The sequence below is a fragment of the Salmo salar genome, chromosome ssa13 (genome assembly GCF_905237065.1).
Source record: "Salmo salar chromosome ssa13, Ssal_v3.1, whole genome shotgun sequence".
Lineage (NCBI taxonomy): Eukaryota > Metazoa > Chordata > Actinopteri > Salmoniformes > Salmonidae > Salmo > Salmo salar.
Genome location: NC_059454.1, coordinates 87,218,514 through 87,238,877, shown reverse-complemented (window position 1 = coordinate 87,238,877; position 20,364 = coordinate 87,218,514). Strand labels below are relative to the sequence as shown.

General features: G+C 43.8%; 1 protein-coding gene across 16 annotated transcripts in view; it reads left to right on the top strand.

Moving 5' to 3' along the window:
• msi2h (RNA-binding protein Musashi homolog 2) overlaps nucleotides 1-20,364 on the top strand; it is a 358,783-nt gene that overhangs the window by 77,050 nt on the left and 261,369 nt on the right.

Genomic DNA, 20,364 nt, shown 5'->3' with positions numbered 1-20,364 from the left:
TAATAAACAGAGAGTAGCAGCAGCGTAAAAATGGGGGAGGGTAGCCATTTGATTAGCTGTTCAGGAGTTTTATGGCTTGGGGGTAGAAGCTGTTAAGAAGCCTTTTGGACCTAGACTTGGCGCTCCGGTACCGCTTGCAGTAGCAGAGAGAACAATCTATGACTAGGGTGGCTGGAGTCTTTGGCAATTTTCCTCTGACACCGCCTGGTATAGAGGTCCTGGATGGCAGGAAGCTTGGCCCCAGTGATGTACTGGGCCGTATGCACTACCCTCTGTAGTGCCTTGCAATCGGAAGCCGATCAGTTGCCATACCAGACAGTAATGCAACCATTCAGGATGCTCTCGATGGTGCAGCTGTAGAACTTTTTGAGGATCTGAGGACCCATGCCAAATCTTTTCAGTCTCCTGAGGGGGAATAGGTTTTGTTGTGCCCTCTTCACGGCTGTTTTGTTGTGTTTGGACCATTCTAGTTTGTTGTTGATGTGGACACCAAGGAACTTGAAGCTCTCAACCTGCTCCACTGCAGCCCCGTCGATGAGAATGGGGGCCTGCTCGGCCCTCATTTACCTTTAGTCCACGATCATCTCCTTTGTCTTGATCACGTTGAGGGAGAGGTTGTTGTTCTGGCACCACACGGCCAGGTCTCTGACCTCCCATTGTTGTTGGTGATCAGGCTTTTGGCTGTTGTGTCGTCGGCAAACTTAATGATGGTGTTGGAGTTGTGCTTGGCCATGCAGTCATGGGTGAACAGGGAGTACAGGATGGGACTGAGCACGCACCCCTGAGGGGCTCCCTTGTTGAATATCAGCGTGGCAGATGTGTTGTTACCTACTCTTACCACCTGGGGGCGACCCGTCAGGAAGTCTAGATGCAGTTGCAGAGAGAGGTGTTTAGTCCCATTAATTTTATGTCTGACTTTGGTGTGTTCTTTATTAATACTAAATATAAAAGGAGCCTGGAGGAATGTGGGTTCAGACTCCCATGGATTAATGCAAAATATAACATTTATTGTTAGCTTATTGGCCTGGGCCCTTAGAGCACGTCGACTCTGACACTGCCTGACAACGTGTCGGAGAAACGCATTGTGGTCACAACATCCCTTTTCCCCTCTCTCTGTCCCTCTCTTCCTCCCTCCTTCGGTCTCTCCATCGCTCTCTGGGTTCATATTGGGACATGGTCTGGGGCTAGTTGGGCACTTCTGGACTGCCCTTCTCTTCACTACTTTGGGCAGAGAGCAAGGGAGCGAAGGAGAGAGAGAAAGAGAGAGAGAGAAACAGATAAAGAGAGGCAAATAGAGGCAGACAGGGATGTGAGGGGTTGGGGCAGGGGTGCTCGTGTGTGCAGTAGTTATGGCTTTTATGTACTGCCTGCCCTTTTCAGTGATCTCTTCCATCAGCAAACAGCCTTGTCTCTCCCCTCCAGAGGAGAGGAACAACCAGCGAGCTAACTGGAGCTAACCAAACGGCTTTGGCAGCGCTAGTACACTATGTGTACTGTACTGTAGCCAGGGTGCAGTGTGTGGGTTTTGGCCCCTTTCAGGTCTCCACTCCCCTCAGCTTAAGACTGGTCACCGCTCCTCTCACTGTCTTCTATGGCTCCCACTGGTCTGACTATAGAGAAAGAGAAATGTCAGTGCCTCTCACAAATAGCAATTACTCTCTGACATATATCATCCAATTATATGGACACTTATAGACATGCTGATGTGAGGGCGGCCATGGGGTTAGAGAAATACTCATTTTGATGTTTCAAGCTCACAGAAGAGCATGGTTAATGTGATTGTATTAGGAAAAAGACAATTAATGAATGAAATGGATGTGCGGCAAAAGGTTTGTAGTGTAAGTGATTATCATTGTCATTATTAATATTGTAGAGTTTTGGATAAAAAAAATGAAATCAGTTTGGCGTATAGTGAAAAAGAGGCAGATTAAATTGTTAAGTGTGTGGTCGTGTCCCAAAGGTTTCCCGTCTTGTGGCTCTTGAGGGAGGCAGGCAGTACTCCACAGAGCTGTATGGGCGATCTGCCGTGCCCTCATTTAATCTGATTTGCATGCTAGAAAGAATTAGGTAATTGGCATTTATGCCGAACAAAAGAGGATCTGCTCTTGGAAAAAATAGGTTTTCATGTTGAATCGAATGCACTCTGTGTCTGGGCTGGTTTCCTCCTGCAGCCTTGTGTGAGCCTCCTCTAACCAGGTTGACTGACTGTCTGACTGACTGTCTGACTGACTGTCTGACTGACTGTCGGCAGGCAGGTTTAGCTGATCTGTGTTTGTGTACACATGTATGGTGTATTACAGAGGACTGGGTAATTCTCCTCAGTCTATGGGTGTGTGATGAGTTGTCTCGCGCTGCGCTCTCTGCCACTGACTGGGAGATATGACATTGGATGCTTCTCAAATCATCCAACCAAATATTGCACTCTTGTCACTTCAAATCTCAATTTCCAACGCATTCACCCCTGGTATGATTACAGAGAGCAGTAATCCAAGACTGAAAGAGGAGAGAGAGGAGAGCGGGGCCTGGTTGTTCTGTAGTGGCAGCCATTAGCCATGTTAGTTTATACCACAGGGAAGTAGTAGCAGGGGCGACGGGAGCAGGCTCACTCTACAGCCACTCTACAAATGGGTTTGAACAAGCGTTATCTGAGTACGGCAGTGCTACGTGCTGTTGACACTGTAAACCTAGCGCATCACGTGACTCCCTCGCTTTACTAATTAAAGGGCTTTGACTTCCAGTCTTTTTCAGCTATCAATGAATGTTTTTTTTCTTCTCTTTCTGCCGATATCACTGAGGGACAGATGTTAAATGAGCTCAGGAACATTAGCCGATTTTGTGGTTGGGTTAGGTGGAGCAGAACTTGGGATGTGATTGAACTAACTACCCAAGGCTTGTGCATGGCCCTTATCAGTGCAACAAGAGCTAACCAGAACATCTCTAAACCCAACAACAAAGATATCCATCCACTAATCGCTAATTCTTCATCATTAATAGTCGCAACATTTTGACCATAGGATGCATGCATTCCCATTGAAATGATGGCCTATCTATTCTGTGGCTTGAAGACAACTTCAGTCTCATTCCAAATACATGTTTTACCATAAGAGAGGTCGCTAGCTGCCAATATAATTTCCCCAAGGCCTTGTCTTCTAGCTGCTGTGGTTCAGTCTCGAGGTTTTGAGAGGCCTAGAGGGTAGAGCGGGTGGCTGTGAGCTAGTGTTTATGAGTCCTGCTCTTTGGAAGGCAGTGCAGGCTGGGCTCCCAGCAGGAGAGAGGTGAGCCAGTTTGTTCTACTCACCACACAATGGACAGGTTTCATTGGCACCCTGGTTGAGGCGAGGAGTAACTGACGGATGGAGCAGTGGGGGTCAGGCCTGTTACTAAGCACTGGGCGGAGAGTAAATTACAGTGCTGGTGGGGGAAGGCAGGGTGGAGGTGGGGGGTGCTGGGAAAGTGGTCTGGCGGTGTGGTCATGGGCTGGTTTGTGGGGAACCCATTTGACCACAGTGGAGCACAGCTCTGTCTCCACCTCAACCACACTAATGCTAGGGCTGAGCCATGCCTGGAAGCTCACTACTCATATTTTCTCATGCCTTTTTACTGGTTTATCTCTGTACTAAACTGATGTTGAAATCCCAGGTTAGAACTAGTGGCATGATAGAGAATGACATAGCATGGAGTAATATTGCATGTGACTTTAACATCAATGAATAATATTTAAGAAGTATGTTCTTCCTCTGAGGGAAAAAAATGATACCAGAAATGAAGTAAAGAAAGAAACACACATGCGAGAGAGAGGAGGGGAGAAGGCTTGTGTTTGTTTTTGCCGGTGCTCAGGGGCAGAGATTTTTGGGAGATGTGAGGAGCGAGGCAGGCAGGACCTATTTTCACCGCAGCTGAGGCTTCAACTAGCCACAAGCTATTTTTCTAATTCCAAAGATGAGAGAACAAAATATACTCTATTGCACAAAAGCCCAATTTTCTTTCTCGCATCCCCCCACCCCCCCACCCCACTGCCATCACCAGCAGTCCCATCACCTCCTGTCAGAAGTGTCTTAGCATATTGAGGACAACACAATGCCTAGTGGCTTTATATAGCCACCAAGATTCTATTGAATTGTCTATGGCCAGCATAATCGTAGTGTATTACCTCACTAAAGGGGAATTCTGTGTGTATGGGCTATTGAGCTGGATGGAATGAGGTCCCAGTGAGAGACTGTTCATCTTTGTATCATCTAGAGGTCGACCGATTATGATTTTTCAACGCCGATACCGATTATTGGCGGGCCAAAAAAGCCGATACCGATTAATCGGCCGATTTATTTATTTGTAATAATGACAATTACAACAATACTGAATGAACACTTATTTTAACTTAATATAATACATCAATAAAATCAATTTAGCCTCAAATAAATAATGAAACATGTTCAATTTGATTTAAATAATGCAAAAACAAAGTGTTGGAGAAGAAAGTAAAAGTGCAATATGTGCCATGTAAAAAAGCTAACGTTTAAGTTCCTTGCTCAGAACATGAGAACATATGAAAGCTGGTGGTTCCTTTTAACATGAGTCTTCAATATTCCCAGGTAAGATGTTTTAGGTTGTAGTTATTATAGGAATTATAGGACTATTTCTCTCTATACGATTTGTATTTCATATACCTTTGACTATTGGATGTTCTTATAGGCACTTTAGTATTGCTAGTGTAACAGAATAGCTTCCGTCCCTCTCCTCGCTCCTACCTGGGCTCGAACCAGGAACACATCGACAACAGCCACCCTCGAAGCAGCGTTACCCATGTAGAGGAAGGGAAAAAACTACTCCAAGTCTCAGAGCGAGTGACGTTTGAAACGCTATTAGCGCGCACCCGGCTAACTAGCTAGTCATTTCACGTGGGTTACACAAGCCTCGTCTTGGGAGTTGACAGGCTTGAAGTCATAAACAGCGCAATGCATTGCGAAGGGCTGCTGGCAAAACGCACGAAAATGCTATTTTGAATGAATGCTTACGAGCGTGCTGGTGCCTACCATCGCTCAGTCAGACTGCTCTATCAAATCATAGACTTAATTATAATATAATAACACACAGAAACACGAGCCTTAGGTCATTAATATGGTCGAATCCGGAAACTATCATCTCGAAAACAAAACGTTATTCCTGTTACATTGCACAACCTTCAGTGTTATGTCATAATTACGTAAAATTCTGACAAATTACCCAAAGTGTTGCATATACCCTGACTGGTGAACGCAAAATGACACAATTTCACCTGGTTATATTGCCTGCTACCCTGGATTTCATTTAGCTAAATATGCAGGTTTAAAAATATATACTTATGTGTATTGATTTTAAGAAAGGCATTGATGTTTATGGTTAGGTACAGTTGTGCAACGATTGTGCTTTTTTCGCAAATGCGCTTTTGTTAAATCATCCCCATTTGGCGAAGTTGGCTGTCTTTGTTAGGAAGAAATAGTCTTCACAGTTCGCAACGAGCCAGGCGGCCCAAACTGCTGCATATACCCTGACTCTGTTTGCAAGGGAAGTGACACATTTTCCCTAGTTAAAAGAAATTCATGTTAGCAGGCAATATTAACTAAATATGCAGGTTAAAAATATATACTTGTGTATTGATTTTAAGAAAGGCATTGATGTTTATGGTTGGAGCAACGTGTACCTAAGCGATTATATGCAACGCAGGACAGGCTAGATAAACTAGTAATATCATCAACCATGTGTAGTTAACTAGTGATTATGATTGATTGTTTTTTACAAGATAAGTTTAATGCTAGCTAGCAACTTACCTTGGCTTCTTACTGCATTCGCTTAACCTCGTGGAGTGCAATGTAAAGCAGGTGGTTAGAGCGTTGGACTAGTTAACCGTAAGATTGAAAGATTGAATCCCTGAGCTGACAAGGTAAAAATCTGTCATTCTGCCCCTGAACAAGGCAGTTAACCCACCGTTCCTAGGCCGTCATTGAAAATGGGAATGTGTTCTTAACTGACTTGCCTAGTTAAATAAAGGTCTAAAAAAAAAAAACGCCCAAATCGGCGTCCAAAAATACCGATTTCCGATTGTTTAGGAAAACTTGAAATCGGCCCTAATTAATCGGCCATTCCGATTAATCGGTCGACCTCTAGTATCATCCCACCTCTATGTTATGCTTACCCATGAGAAATACCTCAAATCATCCACATTCCATTGATAAAATACCATCCACCAGATTTAGCCTTGTTTGAAAGGAAAATATTGTACCTCCATTGTCTGGCTTCCTTGAATAGCGCACAGCCAGTTGAACCAGTCATTTCCTAAAACACAAATAATCAGCATCAGTCTTCAGGCAGTATACCTGCTGCTGCTAAACGACTGCGCCGCTGGACAAGTGACTGTGTGTCCTAGTTATGGGCTAGGTCTGTGGTCACGATTGCCTCAGCCATTACTGAGCGTTGAGAATAAGGCCATTCATGTAGCTGCGTCGTCAGCTAGCTATGGCTGCTGAGCTCTACTGAGCATTCTAAGAGCAGTGAATTATTCCACTCTGTTCTGGAGGCCCTGTGAAGCATGACTGGAGTGTTTTATATACTCTTCCAATCCTCCCCTGTCTAAAGGGATGAGAAACGCTTGGGTTTGATGTCATTTTGAAGTCACAAGAGTGCATGCACGCACACACACGCACTTTAAGTGAGGAACGTTAATCATATCAATTAAGTGCACTGCAATCCTTGTCTGGGGTTACTTTAACACCGCACCATGTTCGAGTTGCAATGATAGAAGTGGGGGAGCAATAACGAGATAAGACCCTTCGGAGGAGAGGGGATTGTTAATGTAAAATATAACTGCGGTAAAAACAGCCAGACTGTTCCCGTAATGGAGGGGAAGAGATTCCTACTGTAAAAATGATTGATCTTGTTCTTCCAAATGGTTAGTTACATAAAAGTCAACAGTTCTTTATGATGGCATTTAAATGATAGGTACTTAACATTACCCCTCTCTTTTCTGTCTTCCTCCAGTGCTTTTCTCTCAGCCCTTTTGATCATTGTTTATTTTTGATAACAGTAAAGCCTTAATCGCACAGGACTAGTATTAACCGTTATTCCACAGGACTAGTATTAACCGTTATTCCACAGGACTAGTATTAACCGTTATTCCACAGGACTAGTATTAACCGTTATTCCACAGGGCTAGTATTAACCATTATTCCACAGGACTAGTATTAACCATTATTCCACAGGACTAGTATTAACCGTTATTCCACAGGACTAGTATTAACCGTTATTCCACAGGGCTAGTATTAACCGTTATTCCACAGGACTAGTATTAACCGTTATTCCACAGGACTAGTATTAACCGTTATTCCACAGGGCTAGTATTAACCGTTATTCCACAGGACTTATTCCACAGGACTAGTATTAACCGTTATTCCACAGGGCTAGTATTAACCGTTATTCCACAGGACTTATTCCACAGGACTAGTATTAACCGTTATTCCACAGGGCTAGTATTAACCGTTATTCCACAGGACTAGTATTAACCGTTATTCCACAGGGCTAGTATTAACCGTTATTCCACAGGACTTATTCCACAGGACTAGTATTAACCGTTATTCCACAGGGCTAGTATTAACCGTTATTCCACAGGACTAGTATTAACCGTTATTCCACAGGGCTAGTATTAACCGTTATTCCACAGGACTTATTCCACAGGACTAGTATTAACCGTTATTACACAGGACTAGTATTAACCGTTATTCCACAGGACTTATTCCACAGGACTAGTATTAACCGTTATTACACAGGACTAGTATTAACTGTTATTCCACAGGGCTAGTATTAACCATTATTCCACAGGACTAGTATTAACCATTATTCCACAGGACTTATTCCACAGGACTAGTATTAACCGTTATTCCACAGGACTAGTATTAACCGTTATTCCAAAGGACTAGTATTAACCGTTATTCCACAGGGCTAGTATTAACCGTTATTCCACAGGACTTATTCCACAGGACTAGTATTAACCGTTATTCCACAGGACTAGTATTAACCGTTATTCCACAGGACTAGTATTAACCGTTATTCCAAAGGACTAGTATTAACCGTTATTCCACAGGGCTAGTATTAACCGTTATTCCACAGGACTTATTCCACAGGACTAGTATTAACCGTTATTCCACAGGACTAGTATTAACCGTTATTCCAAAGGACTAGTATTAACCGTTATTCCACAGGGCTAGTATTAACCGTTATTCCACAGGACTTATTCCACAGGACTAGTATTAACCGTTATTACACAGGACTAGTATTAACCGTTATTCCACAGGACTTATTCCACAGGACTAGTATTAACCGTTATTACACAGGACTAGTATTAACCGTTATTCCACAGGACTTATTCCACAGGACTAGTATTAACCGTTATTCCACAGGACTAGTATTAACCGTTATTCCACAGGACTAGTATTAACCGTTATTCCACAGGACTAGTATTAACCGTTATTCCACAGGGCTAGTATTAACCGTTATTCCACAGGGCTAGTATTAACCGTTATTCCACAGGACTAGTATTAACCGTTATTTCACAGGACTAGTATTAACCGTTATTCCACAGGACGATTTGAATGGGATTCGTTTTTTCCAAACTGCTCCATGTAATTATTTTTTCTTCTTCAATAAATTGACGTAATGACGGAAGCCTGGAGGTTTTTATTCTAGGGGTGAAGATATATCAACATCAAGGCGATAACGCTACACTGATAATAAGCTTGGCTCCCACGTTTCTAAACCATACCAAACCATAGTGTGTCGCCATAATATTTTAGTTGAGGAAGTGGGATCATAATCATGACGATATTTTAGCGATCAGCAATAGAAGATGTCCTAAATAGCCCCTCTCCCCTCCCCTCCCAGATGTGAGCTAAACAGCGTACTTGCACTTGAAAGTCGTTTTTAGGCAATGGATGAGAAAGTGAACTTGTACTGACGGATTTGGCAATGTTCAATTCATTGGCACAAATAATTTCAACAAAAGCATTCACTGTGAAAGTTGATACAAAACATATAGGCCCTTCATATAGGCTATGCGCAGCACTTCGTTTTAAGCATCAATTTATCGAATCAGTTATTGTTTCTTGCGCAAACCGCGAGCAACACCTGTCAAACTCCGACATTTCTCTCAAAACACAGGGATGTCGATTCAACCGGGACTAATATTATCAGAAGAACTTGGAGTTAGTCGAAAAATAGGAGCTTATTCTGGGTGGAGTTATTATGCTCTTGCTATGTAAAAATGACCGACATGGCAGATTCGGACGAGACTAAAATTACGGATGTGGTGATATATGTGTTTGCGCAGATATTTCCAGGACCTAACCCTAGCTCCCTGGTAAAACTACTACGAATAGGGTTTAAGAGAAGTAATGTTCACTGGCCCAGGATCAGTGTGACCTCAGTGATGTACCATGGTCACCTGGTTTGAAGGATGTGAAGTGGAAACGCTGTAAAGGATCCCCTGAGGCATTACATTAGCAAGCCACGTATTGATGCTAGTGAGCTAGAATGAACAGGGTAGGGGGGAGGGGGAGAGAGAGAGGGAGAAGGGGAAATTGTATCCCTGGCTCTGGCTCCACTCTGGCTCTCTGCTCCTGCTGTTGCCGTGGTGTTGTTGCTCATCTGTCCTGGCCCCCAGAGGCAGAGCAGCTGCAGTCATTCTTGATATGCTGCACAGCTCCATCCTGGGTTGTTGTTTTTCCCCCCCTACTGCGGACTGTTTCGGAAATAAATGTACAATGTTATATGGGGACACATGAGAGAACATCCTCCCACAGCAGTTGTGAGAAGGGAAGTAGTCAGAAAGTGACACTACTGGGTGGGAGTTGATTTGCTGTAGCAGAGGTGTTTATGTTACACAGCCATCGGCACCAGAAGAGATGGAGTATGTTATTGCACTGACTAATCGTTCCATGTTTCAACGTCTGTTTATGACGAAGATTATTCAATAATGCTTTACTGCACCAAGCCATTATGGTGTTAAGTCACCAATAATTACCCAAATGATTTACAGTAAAATCAGGTTAGTGTTATTATCAAAAACATTCTCACTACCACAAAAGCTCCTATTTCTCTGAAATGTTGTTTAGTTTTTTTCTGGAATTGTCGAAGCACAAATGAGAACAAATCAAATCCTTGATTTATGAAAGGCTCCCTCCCTCCCTCCCTCCCTCCCTCCCTCCCTCCCTCCCTCCCTCCCTCCCTCACTCACTCACTCACTCACTCACTCACTCACTCACTCACTCACTCACTCACTAGACTGAGAAGTTGTGTGTAGCTCGAGACCTCTGCTCTGTTCTGCAGCCTATAAGGCAGCTTGTTAGAGAGAGCCCGGCTCTGGTCTGGGTGGCCCTCTCTCCAGGCCCCTCTCAGGATGGCACAGGGCCAGGGGCCGACAGGGGCCGGGGGTTGGGGCAGATTGACAGGTCGTTTACAGTGAGGGATGGAGGTCCAGTGGAACATAATCCCAATTAAAGTAGGGGTCAGTCATAGAGCTGTCAACCCCCTGATCCAGCCTATCCCTCCACCTGCAGGGTGTTGCTTCATGCTGGAGCAGTTAGAGCAAGGCACTGGCCCTCTATCTAGTAGTGTATACCTCTGGCCCTGGAACATGGCCCACAGCTGGAGGGAGACAAGGGGTAGTAGGGGCCTCTGTCTGGGGCACCTGCCCTGCTTGGCTAGGGACTACTCAGCGCCTACTGTTGTATCACTAAGCTATTTTTTACTGTGTGTCCTGATGGTGCTTATGTTAATATCTGTTGAATACACTTCACAACATGATTCTTAGGTATAAAGGTAATACTCAATCAGGCAGTGTAAGGCTAAAACTGTTTTATAACCGGAGCCACTCTCTACTGTGATGCTTGACTCCTCAGGTCCCCAGCTACAGTACCTGCTGTTGTGTTCCAGGACATTGATCCTTACCGAGCACTATTAGAGTTCTGTCCAAATCCCCAGCCTCGTGCGGCTGCTCGCATCACATTGCATGGCTGGCTGACAGCGTCCCTGACACTGTTACTGTTACTGCCTCTGTGTCTGACACGGCAGGGCCAGGGAGGGAGCGGGGACCAGGGCACTGTCACTGACAGGAGGTTACAAGTCTACTGTCTCTCTTAGCCTGTATTAGTCCCTTAGACCATCAATGCTTCTCAGGCTAGCTAGTTTAGAATCTATTTTGAAGTGCCTCATTAAAGGATTCATGTGAACTGACACATAATAACCAGCCTGTTCTCTCAGTAGGCCCACTCTAAAGCCACATGGCATGCTGGGTTTTCTAACAGGTACCCAGTCACTAGCATACTGCTCCTAGCGTCAATGTCTAGGTCATTTGTTAAACGCCATAAGCAAGTGTCTAATTAGCATAACATTCATATTTCAGAACCGTTCTTAAGAGACATTCTGGATTCGTCCGCTTCATTTGAATTGTCTGTTATTGGGATACTAATGTTTTGTTGATTTGCAGCGTGGCGATGATCACAGAGGGGCTGATTGGAATGCAGTGAGAATGTTTTGGTTGTGTATGGGCCCATGCATCTCCAGGGTCCTATCATCAGCCATAAGCTGCTCCTATCAATCTTCATAACAGTACAGGCTGAGTGTGAAGTACAGCTAATCAGTCAGGTAAAAGGGAGACCTGGACCATACCTCACCATGTTCACTACACAACGTCAAGTTTTTCTCCAAGCGTCATCTACACACAGTGGCCTCTCTCAAGCACTAAATCACAGTGTCACCCTCAGTCTCCACCCTGCTCCCACCCTACCTGCCTTCCCTCAACCTTTTCCCTGTGTGAGCAACCACAGCTCACATCATCAGCCCCCCATCCGCTTATTCAAAAGCACGCCTGCTAGCTGAATGAATTGGTAGAGCGGCAGAATTGCAGTTTGATGAAGGAGGTGGCTGCCCTGAATCTTTAGCATCAGATTGCTGATTGCATCGGGGCTTGAAAAGGTCTTTGCTAGTTGGAGCCAGGCCTTTCATTAGCCTGCACCTTGCGCTTGACAGCCTCTCTCTCCCGTCCCAGCCTCTCTGTCCCCCTGTGGCAGCACTTGTTTTCTGTCCTTGTGCAAATGGCTGGTGTAATCCTGGGCTATAGTGCTTGGGCCTGTCACTCCGTATTTGCAGTAAGCATCTTTCCCTCTCTCATCTCCTGAGCCCTAATTGTATTGTAATTAGCAATTAGCCATCTATTTATGCACACTGGAGCTGAGATTGGACCAGTTCTTAAAAGGGCAGAAGGAGAGTGAGGAGAGGAGAGGCCCAATGCTACAGAACACAAGTACAGGCCAATTCACACTTAGTGCTGCTTGTCCCATTTCTCTATCTTCCTGTCTTCCCATCAAACATGTTCCATTTCTTTCTCTCTCTCTCTCTTTTCCATAATGCGCTCACACATTAAACAAAGCTTGTATTGATGTATACTGAAGAAAAATATAAAGTGTAAAGTGTTGGTCCCATGTTTCATGAGCTGGTATAAAAGATCCCAGAAATGTTCCATACACACAAAAAGCTTTGTTGACATCCCTGTTAGTGAGCATTTCTTCTTTGTCAAGATAATCCATCCACCTGACAGGTGTGGCATATCAAGAAGCTGATTATCACGACAGCGTGTACGGCGTCGTGTGGGCGAGGGGTTTGCTGATGTTAACGTTGTGAACAGAGTGCCCCATGGTGGCGGTGGGGTTATGGTATGGACAGGCATAAGCTACAGACAATGAACATAGTTGCATTTTATCAATGGTAAATGAAATCCACAGCAATACTGTGATGAGATACTGAGGCCCATTGTCGTGCCATTCATCCTTCGCCATCACCTCATGTTTCAGCATGATAATGCACGGCCCCATGTCGTCAGGATCTGTACACAGTTCCTGGAAGCTGAAAATGTCCCAGTTCTTCCATGGCCTGCATACTCACCAGACATGTCACCCATTGAGCATGTTTGGGATGCTCTGGATCGACTTTACGATAGCGTGTTCCAGTTTCCACCAATATTCAACAACTTTGCACAGCAATTGAAAAGGAGTGACAACATCAACAGCCTGATCAACTCTATGTGAAGGAGATGAGTTGCGCTGCATGAGGCAAATGGTCACACCAGATACTGACTGGTTTTCTGATCCACGCCACTACCTTTTTTTTAAAGGTATCTGTGAGGTAACAGTTGCATATCTGTATTCCCAGTCATGTGAAATCCATAGATTAGGGCTTAATGAATTTATTTCAATTGACTGATTTCCTTATTTGAACTGTAACTCAGTAAAATCTTTTACATTTTTGCATGTTGCGTTTATATTTTTGTTCAGTGTTGCTACAGTAGTACATCTTCTGCTTTCTGTCTTTAATTCATCATCAGTGCTGGTAATGAACAGAACAGATGTAATGTTTACCTGGGCTGGCCATGGTGTAATATAGTGTTGACTGTGTTTGTGTGCCCAGGGCTGAGGGCTTTGATCAGGTTTACACTGCTCTGACAGATACTCTCTGTGCTCTCACCTCCTCGTCATCAACATGGCCAGTCTGCGTCTCTCCCCATGCCAGTAGTTCTATCCTCCTGTTACCATTAGATGAATTGGAGCGCATAACAAATAACTGCTATCGGCATTTCTGTTTCTCTTGTCATGAGAAATGACACACAACTTACTAGGATGATTTCTCCCCCTCCTGATGTCTGTGGGCTGTAGCATTGAAAGGCGCTGTGCTATGATGAGGGACCGTAACCTCTAATCGGAGCTGGATATGTGATCTTAGACACTGGGGCTAGAGGTGGCTGGGGTGGGAGTGGGGACGTGGGCTCTCAGCGGGCCTGGGGGGGGTCTACTATAGCGGGTTGTTGTGGCGGTATAATCCGCTAGCTTTGGAAATCATCATGGCGGGTACACAAGACGGTGATTAAGGATGAGGAGGTTAAGCTTTCTTATCAAGCAAAGGCTTTAGCCTGGATTGCTTGTTGTCACACAAGTGTTCCCTATTTTAGAGAAGGGCCAAAGTTACTCAGCTGAAAACAGTTGTCAACAAATACTGTTGCAGTTAATTAGGAGCATGGCAGAATCAAGTGGTGCTGTTGATGCTAAGCCTGGGCCCTAAGGGTTTGATGGAGAGGATGGAGGGTAGAGTGAGGGGCTACCTCCACAGCTTTAACCTCTCACTGTCAGCCTTGCTGCTACAGCAACTGTGCTCTGGATGGAGCCATTCAGCTTATGGACCAAGTCTGCCAGCATAGTCTTTTCCTTGCTAAACCTCTGCCGTTTATAGTTTACTTTGATGCATATTGGAGGGTCCATTTTTGAGATAGGGATATTGTGGTAACAAGTGGGACCTGTCCTTGGTATGGTGCCTTGGTGCATCCAGTTGATTGACAGCTGGGTGTCTGTGTTGGGAAAGCAGAGGGTAAAACACTGGCCTTGGTAGAGAGGCAGTGACCCATCACATTGCTCTGTGTAGGAGACTGTAGTAGATCAATATACAGAGACATGGGAACACGGGGCTCTGGGAGAACAGAACACTACAGGGCCTCCCTGGTCTGTAGAGAGCTGGGGCGGTCCAGCCTACTGGGAGGATGGGCTCATCTCCTTTCCTACAGGGGATTTGTCCCTCTTTTGTCTCGACATCGTTTTGTTTTTTATCTGAACTTGCAGGTTCTGCAGGCAACATACAGTGAGAGGAACTTCCTCAGGTTTGCAGTGTCCTTCACTTGTTCAGTCTCTGGAAAAAGTATCTGAAAGCCTGTCTATTTCCGTTGCAAAAAATAATGATCTAATATACTGAACAAAAATATAAATGCAACATGTAAAGTGTTGGTCCCATGTTTCATGAGCTGTAATAAAAGATCCCAGAAATGTTCCTTTTTGTGGGGAAAAATGTATTTTGATTTGCTGGGCCTGGCTCCCAAGTGGGTGGGCCGTTGTCCTCCCAAGCCCACCCATAGCTGCGCCCCTGCTCAATCATCTAAAATCCATAGATTAGGGCCTAATGAATTTATTTAAATTGACTGATTTCCTTATATGACTTGTAACTCAGTAAAATAATTGAAATTGTTGCATGTTGCATTTATATTTTTGTGTAGTATATATGCATAATAACTACAATATGTTATTTTCTCTGCTCTTTGTGCTGTCGTTCTGGGTTTCCACTGCTGTACACTATATTTATCTTCCTCCACTTTGTACATTTAGAGGTAATAAATACTCTGGCTTGTCTTTGCCATCTTCTGTATACATTTTCATAACCCTCACAGCTTCTATCTCCAGGCTATCAGACTGTAAAACATTCACCACTAGCCAGCCACCGCCCAGTATCATGCCCTGAGCTTTAGTCACTGTCACTAGCCGGCTACCACCCGGTTACTCAACCCTACGTCATAGAGGCTGCTGGCCTATGTACAGAGACATGGAACACTGGTCACTTTAATCATGTAGTGGTTAGAATGTTGGGCCAGTAACTGAAAGGTTGCTGGATCGAATCCCCGAGCTGACAAGGTTAAAAATCTGTCGTTCTGCCCCTGAACAAGGCAGTTAACCCACTGTTCCCTGGTAGGCCGTCATTGTAAATAACAATGTGTTCTTAACTGACTTGCCTAGTTAAATAAAGGTAAAAAAATGTAAAGAAATGTTTACATACTATTTAACCCATTTCATATGTAAATACTGTATTCTAGTCAACTATTGCTGTATATTCTGTTCTATGTTTTCTTCAGATATACTACATATTCTTCAGCTGTACTGTACCACATACTGTCCATAATGTCTATACATTCCATCACATACATATACAGTACCAGTCAAAAGTTTGAAACACCTACTCATTCAAGGGTTTTTCTTCATGTTTACTATTTTCTACATTGTACAATAATAGTGAAGACATCACATCTATAAAATAACACATATGGAATCAATTAGTAACCAAAGGACAGATTTCCACTGGTCTAATGTCCATTGTTCATGTTTCTTGGCCCAAACAAGTCTCTTCTTCTTATTGGTGTCCTTTTGTAGTGGTTTATTTGCAGCAATTTGACCATGAAGGCCTGATTCACGCAGAACAGTTGCTTATGAGATGTGTCTGTTACTTGGACTCTGTGAAGCATTTATTTGGGCTGCAATGTGAGGTGCAGTTAACTCTAATGAACTTATCCTCTGCAGCAGAGGTAACTCTGGGTCTTCCTTTCCTGTGGCGGTCCTCATGAGAGACAGTTTCATCATAGCGCTTGATGGTTTTTGCGACTGCACTTGAAGAAACTTTCAAAGTTCTTGACATTTTCCAGATTGACTGACCTTCATGTCTCAAAGTAATGATGGACTGTCGTTTCTCTTTGCTTATTTGAGCTGTTCTTTCCATAATATGGACTTGGTCTTTTACCAAATAGGGCTATCTTCTGTATACCACCCCTACCTTGTCACAACACAGCTGATTGGGTCAAACGCACTAAGAAAGAAAGAAATTCCAACAAATTAACTTTTAACAATAACGGTTAAATAAAGGTTACATTTACAAGGCACACCTGTTATTTGAAATACATTCCAGGTGACTACCTCATGAAGCTGGTTGGGTTGAGAGAATGCCAACCGTGTGCAAGGCTGTCATCAAGGTAAAGGGTGGCTACTTTGAAGAATCTCACATATAAAATATTTTTGATTTGTTTAACACTTTGTTGGTTACTACATGATTCCATATATGTTATTTCATAGTTTTGATCTATTATTCTACAATGTAGAAAAAAGTTAAAAAATAAATAATAAAACTGGAATGAGTAGGCGTGTCCAAACTTTTGACTGGTACGGTATATATATGTTTATACTCCGGACTCCGACATGCTCGTCCTAATATTTTTTTGATTTCGTAATTCCATTATTTAACTTTTAGATCTGTGTGTATTGTTAGATATTACTGCACTGTTGGAGCGAGGAACACAAGCATTTCGCTACACCCACAATAACATCTGCTAAATATGTGTATGTGACCAATAACATCTTCTAAATATGTGTATGCGACCAATAAAATGTGATTTGATTTGATATGTTTAGCAGTTCTGCTACTGTACCCAGTGTCCTTTTGTTGCTGTTCAGAACTCCTCAAATTTACACAAATAATGAAAGGCTGCCATATTAACTACGTAGCTGGATCTATAAATCCCTGAACAGTACCAGTACCGCACAGCAGCCCGTTCTCCTGTTAAAACACATTATTATAAGGAGCTGAAATCCCCTCCATCCCCTCTACCTCTCCATCACACACACACACACACACACACACACACACACACACACACACACACACACACACACACCGTGGAGAGTTGCCCTCCCACCAATCAGCCCCTGTCCCATTTGGGTTCTCTGCGGCTTGTTAGATTAGGAATAGTCTTTTTGAAATGAGCTAATCACACAGTAGATCATTGCTGGTAATGCATTCAGAGACAGCATGGAGTGACTTTGATGATAGCAGGAGACTGTGTCCTTGGAGTCTGCAGTCAGTGTCCTCAGCCTGGCCTGGTGTATGTTGAGTCAAGGCTGTGGCTCTTCTCTGTGTTCTATGTTTTGTCTGAAGACTGGCTGCGGGTGTGCTGGACATATTGACAGTGCACAAAAGGTTTTCATGGGTCCAAAATTGATCTTTGGCTTTCACACCCGACCCGATATTCATAACTACATTCTCAAAAAACTGAGACCCGTTTCAAATGGAACCGAGGACAGTCAGACCCGTTCCAAAAAGGACTGTGAAAAACAGACCCGTGCTGGTTCGGATCAGAGAGACCCGTTCAGATTCGAGAGTAGAAGGAGTGAAATAAATCTTAGACTGGGCGCTGCCAGCACTATCAATAGACAAGTGATATTGGCCAAATTATCCAAAACTGCCTATAACAAATGACAACAAAAATAAAACTAGTCGTTGTGTTTCGATGTGTAGCATATTCAAAACCTTATAGCCTTTTGTTTTATTGGTTTTTACTTTCCTTAAACAATAATCATCTACCTCACTGTTCAGCTGTCAGAGATTTGAGTGCAAATTGCATCTGGGCATTACATGCATATAGGATATTACTGTATAATATTCATATTTAAAAAATGAATATTGAGGCAGACAAGCTTAGGCCTAGCCCTAGAGAGACGGAGAGAAAGATAACCTGGCACCATGTTCCTGACATCCACATGGATTGTTTTATACTTGTCAGAAAGGCTCCTACTGCTATACAGATATAGGCGTACAGAAGGTGGTTAAATCGTATGTTTTCCATCAGAAAATGATATTGTTAGATTAAATGAGTAACTCTGGTAGGCCTAGAACTTTCTTCCTCACCTCAAGTTCACCTGTCAGAGTCAGTTGTAGTGCCGGGAGGCACGGCCTTCATAGGCTTGCAGTAGCTAAGCCATTCTATTAAGGTCAAGTAAGTCAAGTCATTGTTTATAGGGAAAATGGAACAGGTTATTATATTTGGGATCCGCTCGAGTCCTGTCAGATCTTGGAATTTCGGGTCTGTTGGACCCGTGAAGAGCTCTACAGTGAACCCTATGGACAGGCAACACAACCCTAGGTCCTGCTAGACTCCCATTCAAAACACAGCCTCACAACACTGGGGCTTTCTCTCCTTGCAGAAGTATTCTGTTCTACGAGCAGGCAGAGTTGTTGGGTTCTTCTTTTACAACAAGCTGCTTTGTTCAGACTGGCACTCAAGCGTGCACACACACACACACACACACACACACACACACACACACACACACACACACACACACACACACACACACACAGTCCCACCCCTCCTAAGTCACTCAGTGGAAACACCAAACACTCTGCAGCCATTTCCCTAGAGAGGAGAAAGAAGCGAGAGAGGCCTGTTGTCTGTTGTCACCATGGAGAGAGAAATAGGGAAAGTAATTGCGTTGTTCCAGGGCTTGAGAAATCCCATCAGCCTTTGGGCAGCCCTGTCAGAAAGTATAAAGACGGCGCTAAAAACTTAACTGGCCACAGACAGGCTGGGGGAGCACCCTCGCTGAAAATGACTTACAATGGCCGGGCAAGACAGTCAGATTATCTATCAAGGGAAGCAGGTGAAACAGCTGTAAAAGATGTAGGAGGGCTAGCAGAGATGAACACTGGCTTGTGTTTATATTACCAAGATCGGCAGTGATAAAAGTAAGTGATGTTGATAAATACCCACGTAGCCTTTTACCACCAGTTGCCATGGCTGTGGTTGCCGGCGGAGAAGGATTCAGCTGCGTTACGCCAGCCAGGGCTACGGCACAACAGCCTGCTGCCACAATTTGCATGAGTTCCCATGCAAATGGCCCAGAAGGGGGAAAAGACAGTGCTGGCGTGTGTGTGTGTGTGTGTGTGTGTGTGTGTGTGTGTGTGTGTGTGTGTGTGTGTGTGTGTGTGTGTGTGTGTGTGTGTGTGTGTGTGTGTGTGTGTGTGTGTGTGTGTGTGTGTGTGTGTGTGTGTGTGTGTGTGTGTGTGCTCGTGCGTACATGCATGTGTGTAACTACTATGTTAAGTAGTGCCATCATTTCTCTGTACATTTCAGTAACAGCTTGTGAGTAACGAAGGTGGAGTCGTTCGTTGTCTGAGGAGGAACTAGCATTTCTACTCTCTTTCTTATTGGGAATATTTCCTGTTTCCCCCAGAACTCCTTGTTTTGTGTAAATGCTCTGTGCTCACTGCTGCAGATGCGCTTAGCTGTGCCATGCTTCCCTTTCTGATGGTGTGGGTGATAAACCTTAATATTTCTGCTGCTTTGGAATGAATAGAGGCTTTAATGCTCTCCGATTCCTTCCTCCAACACAAGCTAATTGTGTTTGGAAGAACAATAAATAATGTATTTATTTGTGACTATCTTAAGTGTTGAGTGTTTCGGAACAAATGTAAAATTCCTGAATGTGTTGAGGATCAGAAACAAGCAAAACGACGGAATGGAGGCTTGAAATGTGCCACACTATCTGTAAAGCCTTTTAGAAATGAACCATGTTTTGATTAGAGATAGCGGTGGCTGTTGAAGTAAAGTGCAATCTGAAATGACATTGTTAGATGTACAATAAAAACAATTCACCTTTGACAGATTCTCAGCATAGGCTGCAGCACTGCTTGGTTATTTAGGGTGTCTTCAGAGCGTGTATCAACATTTGTTGTTGCTTAAATATCATGCTGTAGAAGTATTATCTATCCTGTCACAACAGTCTAGGGAAAAGGATCCGCTCATAAACAATGCTTTTCCCAAAATTCTATCTCACCATTAGAATATAGAGACCTCTGTTCTCTCTCTCTCTCTCTCTCTCTCCCTTTCCCTTTCATCCCTTATCGAGGGGCCAGTCTACCGGAGATTCTATG